Consider the following 16,385-nt stretch of genomic DNA (forward strand, 5'->3'; position numbering starts at 1 on the left):
GGATGTCCAATTGCCGGTTTATGCCCAATCCCTAGGGGCCTAAACCAGCAGTTGGACATCCCTCTAGCAATCCAGGACCACTGGCTCCCAACCACTCGCCTGCCTGCCTGCCTGATTGCCCCCTAACCCCTCCCCTGCTGGCCTGATCGACGCCTCACTGCTCCCCTGCAGGTCTGGTCACCCCCAACTGCCCTCCCCTGCCAGTCATCTTGTGACCACATGGGGGCAGCCATCTTGTGCAAGGGTGTGATGATCAATTTGCATATTACCTCTTTATTATATAGGATTATTATAGATTGTTAATCTAAACCCATAACAATATGTAGCCTTCATACAGCCAATTTCTATTTCTTCTTTTCAAGTGGAAATATAAAAAGTAAACAAAATTAATTATCATTTACTAGAATTCAAAAACAAAAATACACATTTTTTCCACACATAAAAGTAGGAAGCTTTATAATAAGTCAAAAAGCATGGGGCCAATGTTGTTTATATAAATTTGAAGTAACTATATACAATATGATACAGCCTCAGTGGCATTTGTAAACTTTATTGCAGAATGTGCATCTCAAGGAATTTGCAAAAAAAAAAAAAAAAGACTTCAATAGTTCCAGCCCAGCTGTCCCTTATGGAGCATGCTGGCTCTTTGGCCCTTTGCTCCACCAGAGGTCACTGCACCACCTGCCAGGCAAGGCCCCAAGGTTAACTGAGGGCAGGTCCTCCCTCTCTCAGGGGTGACCTCCTTGCACAAAGTGACCTTGTAGGTCCTAAGAGTGGATGATCTGTCAGTGTAAGTGATCTTCCTGCTACCACACAATCCATAAACCATGCAAGGAGGTGATTAATTACCCAGGCCCTAGAAATTACAATAGATCTCTTCTCATGCTTGATTATACGAAAGAGCCACAGGAAATTTAAAAAAACTATGCTTGAATGAGGTTGAAACCCAAGGTCTAGAATACAACAGAATCAACATTATCTTTTATTTTTTTTATCATCTGAAAGACCAGTTCTGTTAAGAAATACTTTCAGGTATTACATACCTACTTTTTCCCCCCCAATGTTATTTTTTTAACTTCAACATTGATGGCATGAAAGAGTTAAATGATTTAAGGGATGTGAAAAACCCGTATTTACTGGGGAAACAGCCATCTGATGGTGAACTAGCTCTTGCATATTAAGCAGGACCGTTTTGTCCCTTGTTGAATAACTATGGAAAAGCAGGAAGCAGTTTTTGGAAAGGAAAAATCAGAGTTGGGAGGAGGTGGGGGTGAGAAGGTCTTGTCTGTCTATGTGACACACTTCTTACTGGCACCAGGCCCAGAAAATTTTTCATCCCCCTTTGCAAGAAAGAGTCGGTGTAAAAAGCTCTAAGGAGGTCTATTTTCTTGAGAGAAGATGTGAGAGACAGGATAGTCAGAGCAAGCCATGAGACAGAGCAGACTGGATGGTGGATTCTGCCCAGTGCTATGGGAAAGTCTAGGAAGAAGAGATAATGTTGTTCAGAGAAGGCACTGACTATGAGGTTCTTGGACAACATGGGGGCGGGGAGGAGCAAATGGAAAACACCACTTTGTGAAGTGAGGGCAAGCAGAACAGTAGGTAACACCTGTCACTTTAAACCAGTGATTAATGATCAGGAGGAACTGAAGGTTTGGAGATTGAAAATTAATATGGTGATTTACCAAAAGGAAACAATGAAATATACATGAATATTTATGTACTACCATTATTTATAATATTAAAGCTTTGTAGTCTATATGTATCTATATCAATATAATATATAAAATATATCATATGCATTATATGTGATGTGTGTGGGTATGTATATATCATAGAAAATATGTAATAATTAAAATATATCTCCAACAAAAATTTAAAACTGAAAACTGTTTAAATATTCATAAATATACATAAACATATTTGTACATATATTTGTACACATGTGTACACATACATCAAAATGCCAACAAAGATTTGGGGTAATGGAATTGTATGTGATTTTAATTTATTTTATACTTCTAGATTTTTTTTTACAATACTAGATTTCTTCTTTATATTTTACATTTTTTTTAATTTAAATGTCATTCATGACCATTTTTAAGTTTCCAATAATACTGAATGCTATTAAATAAAGCATAATGTTTTCCTGCGCTAGTTCCTCTCAAACCCTCATGGCAGTTTGAGTCACAGGCTCTCGGTGGCACCATATTTACCCATATTTAGAGTGTTTGACTCCATAATTAACTGGGGAGTTGCTAAAAATACAAATACCTAACTTGGACTCCTCCCCTGCCCCAAAAGGGAAATTTGAGTTAAGCTCCCGAATCTGAGTAAGCAGCGGGAGCCCACAGTGTTTGAAGCAGCTGTGGGTCCTAATAAATTGATAATACATATTAGGAAGTGATTTCACAGCAGATGCTTAGGCAGTGACAACTGGAGAAAGGGAGAAAGTTGGCCTGAAAGGTTTACCCATCTCTTCCTTAGGTATATCTTTCAGTCTTTATTCATGATAAACTACTGAGCACATAGTCATAGGCTTAGACATTTGGCAACAGGAACAAAGGGTTTCCCAGAGTCAAATAGAAAAGATGAAGGATTTATGTAACCTTAATGGTTAAATTCTGAGATAAGAGAATGGAACCCAAATCTCAGATTTTTCTGGAAAAGAGAAATATGCAAATCTTACATAGTTTATAATACAAATTATCTAGAGGAATACATGAAAAAAATCATATTACTAACTCACACAGGCATGAGAAAACTTATCCTGGAAGTTTTAAATATTTGTGTTGTTTCACAAAAGATAATATTGGACAAGCATACCTTACTAGTTCTAAAATGATGTGTGGCCCTAGCTGGTTTAGTTCAGTGGATACAGCATTGGCCTGTGGACTAAAGGGTCCCAGGTTCAATTCCAGTCAAGGACACATACCTTGATTGCAGGCTCCTCCCCAGACTGGGGCCCTGTTCAGGGCACTTTCCCTCTCTCTTCCACTCTCTCTAAAAGATCAATGGAAAAATATCCTCAGATGAGGATTAACAAAAATAAATAAACAAAATGATGTCTGATCCCAGCTTTCATATTCTCCATATGGGGGGTAATAAGACATAATATGTCAAAATAGAATCTAAATCATTAGAGGACTGTTGTACATGGGAATGCAAATGTCTACAAAGACAGCAAGTCCTTGTCCACCTTTATGCAGTGATTAGGGGCTATTTCAGGCTGTGTTGACACCTTATATGTAATATATAGACAAGTATGTGGGAAGATGGAAAAATCACATGCTGCTCTGTGTGATTTTTCTAAGCTAATAAAGTCTAAATATTGCCCAAAGTATCTAGGAAATAGAGAAATTGGAAACACTGATTTAGCCTATTGCAAATCCAGACATCCCAGAGAGTTAAGAGAGAACTATGGCCCGTCTCTCAGGGTTGTTGTTTTTTTCTTTTTTAAATCTTCACCCGAGGTCATGTTCTTCTTGATTAGAGAGAAAGAGAGAGAGAACCATTGATGTGAGAGAGAAACATCGTTCTGCCACCTCCTGTACACACCCTGACCGGAGATCGAACCTGCAACTTTTTGGTGCACGGAACTACGCTCCAACCATCTGAGCCACCTGGCCAGGGCCCATCTCTCATGGTTTTGAAGAGTAAAGGCACTGGCCTAGCCCCTCACTCCGTGCATTTTCTTATTGTTTGTGATAGAGCAAATAATATGGCCTGGGCTCATTTTCTACTGCATATTTAGGATAGTCTGCAGGGGAAGCTTTTCTATAAAATGAAAGGAAAATTCTGACCTCTAGTTAGAAGAATTGTAGGGACAGTTAGTGCCAGGACCAAGAAAGAGAAGATGGCCCAGAAAAAGAGAGCAGAGTGCAGCAAAAGAAAGCTTTCAGAGCTTAAGATTACTTCATTCCTGCCATTACTTTGTCCTTGTGACTAAGGAACCAATTTAAGCTGTTACAGAGTTGTGTTTAGCCTAGAGAGAGCATTCCACTTAGAAAGCAATGCCTGCTAGAAACCTTCAATTTGCCAGCTTGAGACACACAAATAATGAGAGGATGCATTACAAGTTGCAGCTCTTGGTTTCAATTCACCAAAAAGCTTCTAGCACATTTTTAAGGCTCACTCTTTCACCATGGACACACAACATTTCACTAGCATACATTTTACTAAGTTATGGTTAGATGCTCTGCCAACACTTAAGTTCAATGGCCTGAGAAAAACAGTATGGGTACTGATGCTTTGTCCATGGGTCCCAAGCTTCCTACAGAACACATAATATAAACTGTAATCAATCAGAGAAGCGAAGGTAATGGCCCAATAGGGAGATCAAGAATAATCTGCAACATTTTCTGAAGGTTGTACCACTCATGGCAACAAACCAATCCTCTGAGCTATATTGAACAAAGTCAGTTAGTGAGCAAAACTGACTTCACGATAGTTGTGCTGCCTGACAGAAGAGAGGGTCTCAAAGAGGACAGAATAGCTAACAAAACTAACATTCTTCTTAGAGCAATGACAGACATGACAAATGAATCCAGGGTAAACTTCCTGAAATTAACTCATGCTGCTTAGAGCTGCAGTTACCTGTTTATAAGAGCTTTTCACTTACTTTGATTACTGAGACTGGACTCTGGATAGCATGCCCAACATACTCTATGGATCCTCCGGGATAGTTCATATGAATAAAACATAAAAGCATTTTCAGAAACATGCAATTAACAAATAAGTGGAATAGTCAGCTCATCTGGAAAACAAGATGTGCAGGAACTCTCTATGAGACAGGAGTGACAAAAATGTAAACTAAATATGCTTTAGCAAATTAAAAAAAAAAGAGGGGGGAGAAAGGAAGGGCAGTAGGAAAGAAGGGGGAAAAAAGAAAAGAATTGGTTCCCTAATTAAATTGAAAAATCGAGGGATAATATCTTTTTCTCTGCACTGGTTCCATGCTCAGGCAGATTTTAACAATGACAGAATGGCTGCCCGCAGTCCCAGAAACTCTAGTTTAAAGCATGACTTCTTTCTTAAGGGCTGTAATGAAAGTTCCACTGAGACCCAGGGCTTTCTCCAGATCTCATTGCCATCTCTGAGTTGTTGTGGCTGGAGGGATGGAATACTCTGATTGTCTGGGCTTGGTACATATTCCTCCGTCTGGCTGCAAAGGGGGTAGGGTTAACATAAAATCAGAACAAGTAAGGAAAATCAGGAAACCAGTACTAATAAAAGTGAGAATGGTTGTTACGCAGTCCAAACAATTTTTTTCTGCGGAAGTGTACATAGATTGCATACCGCAGCAAGAGAATAGAGATAACATGAACACAACATCTCAGCCTTGGCCTCTTACAGAAGCTCATGCTTCTGTCCTATTACCTACAATCCTACCAACCAAACGGGACCAGCTCCTGCCTCCTCCTCATTCATTCTTCTTCCATCAAGAATGGGTCATCCTCAAAGGCGGGAAATGTTACTTAGCCTCAGTCCTAAATGGGTAGAGAGTTTTTGGTGCAAAGTTCAACCCTGAGTCAGTAGCGGTGGGATCTACCCTCACACATTTGGCAGGTGAGACCAGTCTGGGACCAGTTTTATTTGGTAACTGCCCGGGGAGGTGATATTACATTGGGATGCAGGGCAAAAGCCACATAATGGTGAATGATGTGCCTTAGCCTGGCCTTGCCCTCTGTGCACATATCTCTCAGGCATATTGCGTTCAGGGCAGTGTGGGTTGAAGGAAGGATTCAAGTGGCTGGTATCCTGGGTCCTGGCCCAAATACCATCTCTTTTCACGCTTTAACATGATTTATATTTGGCTCGGTTTCTGGAGATTGTTTATGTGCAGGGAACTTGAAATTAGGAGGAAAGTGCTCCAAAAGAAAGAGCGAGGCTCATGCTTTAGGAGAGGCCGCGGATGTTTATATAAAACTGCAAGTGCAGCTGCGCCTGCTGAGTAATATCCCACATGCAGCAAGCAGGATCTGGTGTTAGTGGGGAGAGGGATTTATTTCTCCTTCCAGACAGGCTCTCCTGGGAACTCTAAATGGTAAAAGCAGTGAACTTCCATATGCACTGGGGTAGGCCGTAAGCAGTCTCTGCATATGGGATTTTTTGGCCATGAGCCTCCTCACCTTACTTTGAACTCTGTATTTCCTTTCCCTTGCCAGCTGTAGCCTGCATCCAGGATCAAGGACAGATTTGTGGTAGGACTAAACTGGGGGATTCTTGTAACCCACTTGAAATATCTCTGAAGTATCCATCCCATCACCGGTCAGTCCATTAGATAAACCTTCATCTCTAAAGTCTTACAGGGGAAGGTCAGAGAGAGTAGTGAAAAGAATACATTGTGTTAATATTCATGACTTGACCACGGAATATCTAAAGCCGACCCTGCTTCATTCTTTTCTGTTAGAGATCCATACAATGCCTTCAATAATCCCTCAACTTGGTGGCAGATTTTCAGACGCCTCTTTCCCATAGTCAGCCATTCGGAGTAAATGATTTCATCACTTGATATGTGTTTCTTCTTCCTTTTGGACTAGGATGATGGATTGAAGCTGTGACACAGTGGGGGTGTTGGAATCAGTAATGATTAATTTCAACTGTAATTAACAAATAAAACCAAAGTAGTCCTCGTTGAAACATTTATATGCATTGCTCACATGGCAGATCTCCAGAGGAACGTAGTCAAGGGCAGGTTTGGTGGTTTCTTATCCATCAGGCACTGAGGTCTCTTCTCTCTGATTGGTTCATCCAACAACAGGACAACGTGCTTGAGATTTACTTTCTAGTTGAAAAGGGCCGCTGGAGCTCCAAGCGGGTGAGAATAAAAATGCCCACCTTCCAGCTCTCTGTTCCCTTCAAGAGCTTTTCCTAATTTTATCAGTGAGTAGTCACACGGCCCCAACTTTCTCCTAGCCAGCTGAAACGTGTCTTCCAACAAGGTGCAATGTCAATCTGAATAAAATGTTTTCAAACCTACAGTCTCTGGCACAGGATGCAGTCCCACATCCCTTCAAGCCATGTTTTTGTTTGTTTGTTTTAGTTCTCTGATCACTTCTCCCAACAAGCAATATCAACATTCCTAGTTCACTAAAGCATTGCTGTGAAATCCATCGGGCTAAAAAAGAGAAACAAAAGCTGAAGAAGATACTGGCCTCTAGGGGGAGTTTGAGACATCATTCCACTTCCTTCTCTTCATTCTAATATTCTTTTTCCCTTCTCCTCCAGGAATTTGTCAAAATTGAGGGAAATAGTTCATTGGCCACAGTACTGACACTGGATCTCTCCTTTTGACAAAAGGATGAATCTTTCAGAGCTGAGAAGTACACGCTTTCTCTGTGCTTTCTCACAGAGTTAGTCTACTCACTAGAATAGGCTAAGCTATTGTGTCAATCGACAATCGATTTGCTTTAAGGTCATACTAACTCCTCCCAGCTTTGCTATACATTACAAGAACTACATTCCTCAGCTCCCTTTACCTCTGGATTTTTGATAGGAGCAGATAGAAAACCCTAGCAGATGATTAGGGGGAGAGAAGAAAGAAGAATGGTGGATATCCTATCACCTTTGATCTTTGTTGCATCTCTTTCTAGTTCCCTCCAAATAGTCTCTCTATTGTTCTAGTTTCTATCAGGCAGGCCTCCCTATGGTTCTAGCTTTCATTGTATGTTCTTAGCTTCTGGGTTAACACCATCTTCTCCCATTGTCTTTCTGTTCCAAGTGTTTCAGCTTAGTGTTTCTAATTTCTGGGTTGCCTTACTGTATTTAGTTTGCTGTCTATTCTCACATCACCTGTGCAACCAATTCCCTGTATTAAATGCACTCAATTTGAACAATCTGAACTGTTTTCTGGCAAGTTCTTGACTGATAAACCTACACTGCAATAATCAACAAGTCCCCAAATCTCAAAAGCTTAATGTGTAAAATTGTGTTTCTTGTTCACATAGTGCTAATGTAGAGCAGCCAACTTCCAAAAGGTAAATCAGGGGTCCAGGTGGCTTTCATTTTTAACTATGGGCATTTATAGATTTGGCTTCTACATCACTGTGGCAAGGGAAGATAATGAATAAAGAATCCAAATCTACTCTTGCTTGTTTGATCCAGAAGTGATACATGTCAATTCCACTTTAGCCTATTGGCCAGGACTAGTCATATGGCCCAACATGATTATAGGAAATGCTTGAAAATGACCCTTTTTGTATATTTAGGTATGTATATGCATACATACATACAGTCCTCCTCCCATACATACACATATTTATACATCTATACATAAGCATCCACACATACACACAGTGATAAGCTAAGAAATGTGCAAGATTTGGACAACTTGGATTATGAATCCAAGACAGGTATGATCACCTGTATCTATATTTTAAGAACACACCTTTACTCTTGACAATGATTAACTACTTCAGCTGATTTTTTTTTACATCTTTCTTACTCAACATTCAAAGTCTTCCACTGTAAAAATGTTGTAGAATTATTTTTCAGTATAAGGAAAAATAACACCTATATTCTCATTACAACTACTGCTCTCTTTCCCTCTCTCAGCTCTGCTCCAGCTTGCTGAAAGTCGATGTGAAATCTAAGTAACATTTGCCCCCGGAAATGTGTCATGATTTTTCTTAGGAGAAAGCAAACAGCTCTATCCAAGTTCATGATATAATTATGGGTCCAAGTTTTTAAGAAGTTTAAAACTATGAAAACTTAATATAAAAATAAATGTTAATAGAAAATAATAATTGCATATAGCTGAATAAACTCCAGACATACCCAAATAAAAAAGTTCCCCTGAGTTCCACTCATACTAATTTTTCATAGGCTTCATCCGACGGTGCAGAGCTTTCTCATGGAGACCTTGAGATGCAGTATTTCCCCTTTGTATTTATGGGCCAGATCTCTTCTATAACTTTTTGTTTGTTTTTTAAGCTTTATTTAATGGCAATTATCCATGGTGGATTTTAGATCTTGTTGAATGAAAGCAGCCACGTCCATGGACTACATGTAGTCTTCAAAAGCAGTGATCCCCTCCTTCAACATATCTGTTCCAACTTTGTCTTCTACTACACACTGTATTTGAAGTTTATTTGTGTTTTTCTTAATTCCATACCCACTGGAACTAGTTTAGAAGAGCCCCAGATCAAGCCATCTGCTTGAATTCTCCTGACACACTCTTTTAATTTTACCATACCTGTCTCATTATCCCATGAATTCAATCTAATAAGATGGAAAACGTGTCAACAAGTGCAGGGATTTATTTTGGCTTTCTTGGACTCATAGTGTGCGAGGCATTTTTCTCTTAGCCTCTTTGCTTCTTCATTTTCTCCCTCATCATCAGATCAAAACAGATCAATGTCATCATCGTCTTCACTATCTGTAGCTCCACTTTTGTGGTGTCTTCCACATCAGCTGGGCCATACTTGCCCAAAGCTTTCTTCACTCCTGGCAGGCTGGTCTTTTCCTTTTTGTAAAATTTGATGGGATTATACCAACACAGGGCACGATACATGTCAGCAGGTGGTGGGCCAGAGGCTGCTTCAAATACTGCCACGTCCGCTAGTGATGGCACAGAGCCCTTGATGTAGCTGCTGTCCATCAAGTAGTCATTGGGCACCTGGAGGCTGGCAGGACTTTTCAGGTCTGCAAAACCTATGGTGTCAGCTGATCCTGGAGCTGGATGGTAGCAAAGGAAAGAGAAGTGCAAGCAGTTGGTGCTGAGTGCTAAAAGAAAAAAGGTTCTCTTCTATAACTTTGATTTGTGTATTATTCTATTGATATTTACATATGAATAAGAGCAGCACACCAAATCAATATAACAAAGGACATTAACCTTAGTACAATGCTAGGATTACCCCCATTAAACATACATGTACACATATATACATTATAAATTAAGTTGAGATTAATGTATAAATCTTAAAAATACTTGAACTTATTCTTTGTCTTTCATTTCCTTTGTGGGAGTAGCCAATATGTGCACAGAAAGCAGTTTTATTTAATACTTCCTTATTTAGTATCTACTAAAGTATAATAGGAAATAAGGCAAACATGTTCCCTGCTCTCAGACACCTTACATTTCAGTAAAGAATATAGACAATGAATAATAATTAAAGGAAAGTAAAAGGATATCCATGATCTTTTTGGGGGGGGGGGGGTCGGGGGAGGAGGCGGGGGACAGAGAAGGCCAGTGTGCCTAGAGTATAGTAGCAAAAACTAAAAAGGTAAAGTTGGAAATGTGGACACACATAAGATCATAGGTAGCCCTGATACTTTGAGAAGAATTTAGAATTTTATTCTCAATGGGAAGGCTTTGGAGTTTTAAGTATGACCTGTGTCTTTAAAACTCAACAAAGTTAAGAACAGAGTGGTTTTTAGTCAGAAAGAGTAGAGGCAAAGAGTCCAGTTAGGTAGTTACTACCAAGTGGGAGATGATTAGAAATGTCCTAAATGGCATTTTTTTTTCACATTTCAGTATCACCAAATTTTTTTTAAAAGAAAAAACAGGGTAAATATTATCAACTCCTTTGATAGATGGAAAAAAGTGCACTATTATTTAGAGGCAAAAGTTGAGTCCAGGATTCAAGTTTTTTTTTTCTTTCAAAGAAACTTATAGTTGCATATAAGTCAAATCAAAGCATATTACACAGGTTGAATAGCATTTTATAGGCTTAACCACTGAAATATTTTACAAATCGTAGTATGTTGTATGCAAAGAGTTAGGAGACCAGCGTGAGGCTCCCATAGACACTGGGCAGAGACTTCCGCTGAAAGTCTTCATGTTTATGCCACCTGGAGTGGATATGGGTTTCTGTGAGTTCCAAAGGAGTGGTGCCATGGCAACCTCCCCTGCCCACAGCAAAGCCCCGCTCTCCTCTGCCAGCCAATGTAGACGTGACTCTGCCCTCACCCCAATTCATTGTTTTGATGAAAGAGAATCATATCCTCTTTTTCTAATGCTTCTCTTGATTCAGAGTGGCTTTGGAATGGGGAAAACATTCCAGTATTGTTGCTCATTTAAAACTAATATTTTTGCCTGAGGTTGAGTGGGAATGAAGATTAACTGTGAAAGAACAGGGAGGATCTTACTGGGATGATGAAGATGATCTAGAACTGGATATGGTGATGATTGCACAACTTGGCATATTTACTAAAAATCATTACATTTTATACTTAAAGTGGGTGAATTTAAGTATGTAAATTATACCTCCATAAGGTTGTTTTTAAAAAAGAGAAACCTAACAGAAATAAAGGTACCTCGATTCATGTGAAAGATTGAAAATCAAATGAGAGGCAGGGATTTATAAATTGAGAATGTTTTTCCAAAATTCAAAAAATATCTTTCAAAGCAGATTAGTTTTAAGAAGAAAAAAAATGGTTTTAAACAAACAACAATGTGTGGAGAGTTAAATATTTATGTGTGAATAGATGCAAAGTGTTTACTTTTATTTCTTAAATTTTCCATGTCACTTTTTATTAATTACTTCAATGATAGAGCTTACATTTTTAGATTGAAAAAATGATCTTTATATCATAAAAAATAGTAAAAAAAAAAAAAAAGCACCCAGCTCTTTTAAATTGGTAAGTTCGTAGCACATCCATTATTTGACTGATATTGAAGGGTATTTCTTGACAGAGATAATAATGTGACCATTTATTAAAGCCTAGTCTTATTTTGCGTCATACATAATGCTAATCATTTTATAAAGCACCAAATTTAACTTCACAGAAACCTTCATATTGTGTAATGAGTTCATATTTTTTTTCCAATTGGATTTCATCATTGTGTACTTAGAAAACTTTAAGGTGAGACTGATAAACTGCTTTTTAAGAATTCTTCAGAGATAATAAAGATATGTAGTTCAAAGATGGGGTTATCATGTAGTTTATTGTACAAAGTAGAACTCTGTTAATATTCTTAGTACAAAAGGCATAAACAAAGACTATCTTGAGCAACCTGAGACATACGATCCCCTTTCTCCAAACTGGAGGTAAATAGTATACCAGAAATAGAAAAGTGTAATGATATTCTTTCTCAAACTATAACCCAGGCAATTTTGATGTAAAATTGCCAGACAGTAAATACAGAAAAGATTATTCACTAGATGTTTAGTAAAGATAAACATAAGTTTCCAAAGGCCAAGTTGTGCAATTCCAACTCAGATGTCAACTGAGGTAATACTACCCCTTAATATAAAGATAAATTTTATTCAGTCCACATCTTGTGGAAAATCTCAAGCACCTGACAAGATTTCTGGGAACTGCAAAGTTTACACTGTCTTGGTTATCTCTGGTTTCAGGTTTCTGACTCCAAATTTCTGTCTGCTAGGATCCTTTTTCTCTCATTATTCTCAAAGTAATTCTTTATCTCTCCACTGGAATCCATGCAAAGAGAGAACTCAACCATTTGCCTTAGTTTTAACCAAAATAAGCTAACAGATCCAAAAATCAAGAATGCAAACACACTACTAATTGTAGTAGTAGTAGTAGTAGTAGAAGTAGAAGTAATGATGATGATAATGTATTTAGTAAATTCATTGCTGATTGATTATGCCTAAAGAACATAACAATGGAATTGATTTCTACCTAATACTGGGTGTTAAGAGATTGAGTGAGCTATTGATACTAAGCCTATTTGAGAAGTCAGACCACTTCAAGGTTTGGTTGAATATATCAACAAAAGGGATACAGTAAATATTAATACATATTCATATAGATAAATGACTATATCTATAGGTAAATATACCTATTAAAAATTTACATGGGATACACATATTGCATATATATACACATTTTTTCAGATGATTCAAAGAACACTTAAAACTTGTGAGGGCTCATGAACTCCAACCTAAAAACCTTGATTAAAAACAGATCAAGAAATGAGCAATGGTCTATTTTGGTTCTGTCAGTATAATATACACTTATAGCCATTTATTAATAAATATTGTCCACAGGATGTCTGGCAGCTACCTAATGACCAGGCAGAAAGATACAGGGATGAACTATAGCTACCAAATTTCACTAATATAGTGTTCTTAAATGAGACCAAATAACTGGATATGAGCTTGTCTGGTGAGGTTAGACTAAAATTTAAATGGGTGGTACTGCAATATTAAGCAATAGTACAATATAACTTTTGAGTCCTGTGCACTTGCATTTAAATCCTAGCTCTGCCACTTAATAACTGAGAACTAAGCTAAACAATTACCGCCCCCCCATCTTCAGTATCCTAATTTGAAACGTTGAGGTCATAATAGCTACAAGTCATAATGCTATAATGATTAAAAGAAATAACATATGTAAGAAAAGTTTGTGCCTGGCACATAATAAGTGTTCAATAAATGACTGCTATTAAAAAAAACAAACCCAGCTGCTAAATTCTTAAGCCATTATAAACCTATTGCAGTGTATATCATTATGATTACAAAATAAAAATATATGTATAATGTAAAGTATATTATTACAATTATAAGACATTGAAATTTTTTCATAAGGTCCATTGAGGAAAAAGCTTAATTGTTCTGAATCATGGAATGCAGCCTATTGTGAATTTAGGACAAGGATTGGAGACTCTTATGCAAGGCAGGCAAGCAGAGTTATTCAGAACCGATCTGTGAGTCAAAACTAGGTATGAGGAATCATATACAGCTTGAGGGTCAAGGAAAGCTAAGGGTCAGAAGCCAGACAGACTATGGTAATAAAATAGATGTACATGGATACCGCAAGGTAGGACAAAAAGGTAGTTTTAGTGTCAGTTGGGAAAGGGTGTTTTGAAAAAGTTGAGAATGACAAGAAATGCAAACAGAAGGGTAGATTTAATTGACAATGATAAAAATGATCTTGGTTAGTAACTAATTCTTGCTTTACTCAGAAAAATTTTATGTGCTTCCTGTAAGGATGAGTTCATCCCCACACATGGCCTGTCATGGTAGTCTAGAATCTGCAGGAAGTGGCAGGAGAACAGAGGGGAGGAAGAGAGAGAGAGAGAACCGATGACAAGCCACACCAGCACAGGGGCATGGTGACTCATGCTGTTAAGGCAGCTAGCTCTTCTTTAATAATCAGTAAGCATTCTAGGAGTTTTTCTCTTGCCCTAAAATATTTCTTCCCAAACTCTCCACTCCTAAAGGCATTTATTTATTTATCTCCTTACTGTATGGTCAATTTAGAATGCCAATGTTGAAATAATCTTTAATTCATTGCTTTAATCCACATTCAGGCTGAATAGGACCCATATTTTGAATTTTATGAGTGGTGTGTGATGGTACAGATTAGGATATATGCCCTAATTATGACAAAAGGTTGTACTTGATTCTATCATAATAAAACATATATGCAAAACTTTAGACAATAAAAAAACATATATGCTATAGTACTTGGTAGAGACATTGAGGTAATTTTAACATATCTTGAAAATATAAAAGCATAAGAGAATAAATCACATGAAAGCTAGTAATATAGGTTAGAAATAAAATATATTTTAAACTTATTTTAAAATTATAGCTGACATGCAATAGTATATTCATTTCAGGTTTACAACATAGTAATTAGACATTTATAGTTTATGGAAAGGAAAGTAGTAAAGTCTATCATTGTTTGGCATTTTGTATCCATTGCCTTAATTGTGTGCTTTTTTCTAACCACTATTTTACTAATTTTTTAGAGAACACATGTATCTCATCTCTAGGATACAGGAAGGTCTTGAGATGAAGTCATAGAAAGGACTATCACCTTCAAGTTAGGAGAACTGCTTTCAAGAGGCAGCTTTATTGTTTGTCAACATATGACCATAGAAAATTCACTTAACCTCAATGCTTCTCTGCTTCTCACACATAAAATAAGGGAAAATCATTTTTATATTCTTTCTAGCTAAGAGAGAGAGAGAAATACAAAGAGAGAAAGACTGAGAGAGGGAGGACGAGGAGCAGAAAGAAGAGGAGGAAAGAAAGGAAGACTTGCTTAACATTTTCTAAATAATTTAATTGCCAATTGCTAAGGCATTCTCTTAGTGTTACACTTTTTTTAAAATATATTTCTTTATTGATTTCAGAGAGGAAGGAAGAGGGAGAGAGAGATAGAAACATCAATGATGAGAAAGAATCATTGATTGGCTGCCTCCTGCACGCCCTGACCGGGGATCAAGCCCACAACCCAGGCATGTGCCCTTGGCCGAAATCAAACCTGGGACACTTTATCCATTGAGCCAAACTGGCTAGGGCTTGTTACATTTTTTTAACCATACTTTCCCTTTTCTCCTGAAGGGGACCTTTGTTTTCTAATAGATAGAGCTGCCTCTCTTTCCAAGTTTTCTTGTCTAAAAAAGCATGATGGAGCTGGACACTGATTTTATGCCTGATAAAACTGTTCTGAGATATAAAATGGTTCTGGAAAGATGGCATGGTTAAATCCCATCAATGTAATACATATATGGATAATCACATAGTCTCTGCATCCATTATTACAAATAGTCAATCAAGATGTCTAATGTTCTTATGAAAGATATTTAAAACACAGATTTAGTTCCACATATTTCAACGCAGTTTCAAAACAGTCTGTTTATTATGTTAAAGAAAGTACTTGGACAGCTAGCATTTGTTATAGCAGGAGTTTCCCTGTAAAGTCAGAAGATTGAATGCAGGAAATAAATTATCAACCAGTCAGTGTGTGTTTTTTTCCAAGTCTTACTCATAACTTCCCTAGCTGTCATTTCGTATAACCGTACTTCACCTGTAAATTAAGCTCTCCTTTTATCAAACTCAGCTGGGGGTTATTATATCAACTTTAATGCCTCTCTAAAAATGGTACTAAATGTGGATTTATATCACAAATGGAAAATCTGAGAGTGAAGGACATTTTCCATGTGGCAGTCTCATAAAACTATCACTTTTAACAAACAACTCGAATTCAAGAGAAATTTGCAAAAATCTTTTAAGCACATTCATGGTCTTAGGAGGAAGTGCTAATGTGGAGTCTGTCTGCTCTGGTGCAGCTGCTTGGTTTATGAAAGCATAAACAACCTGACTCATTCGAGGGAAGTCATAATTACCACATGGAGTGTTAAACGTACAGACACTTCGTAAGGACTAATGCAGTAGCTTAAATTATAGTCATTATGCTATCCCCACTCCCCAAACTTGCTAGAATGCCTGCTGAGGGAAAAAAAAGTCCCCTATTCAGTACCGTTCAGAATCAACTCCATTGCATCTTGAAAGTAAATATACGCAAAGACTCTTTCTGAAAAGAGGTAAACAAAAGCTGACTGGCAAGGTAAGACAACTGGCTACGTCCTCAGATGTTTGATAAGGGCATGCTCAGCACACCTACGCTAAGCCTTGCATCATGCTGCAGAGGAGGTCTGTTAAAGGGCCAGGCCCTTTAAGGTT

The 16,385-nt window shown here is 37.8% G+C and overlaps 1 pseudogene; it reads right to left on the reverse strand.

Annotated features, from left to right (window-relative positions):
* Positions 1-8,940: 8,940 nt before the first annotated feature.
* The window catches only part of LOC139006147 (elongation factor 1-beta-like), a 49,575-nt pseudogene continuing 42,130 nt past the window's right edge, over positions 8,941-16,385 (reverse strand).

The sequence above is a fragment of the Myotis yumanensis genome, unplaced genomic scaffold, assembly GCF_028538775.1.
Source record: "Myotis yumanensis isolate MYYU_CA2020_CCGP unplaced genomic scaffold, mMyoYum1.0.hap1 SCAF_3, whole genome shotgun sequence".
In the NCBI taxonomy this organism is placed as follows: Eukaryota; Metazoa; Chordata; class Mammalia; order Chiroptera; family Vespertilionidae; genus Myotis; species Myotis yumanensis.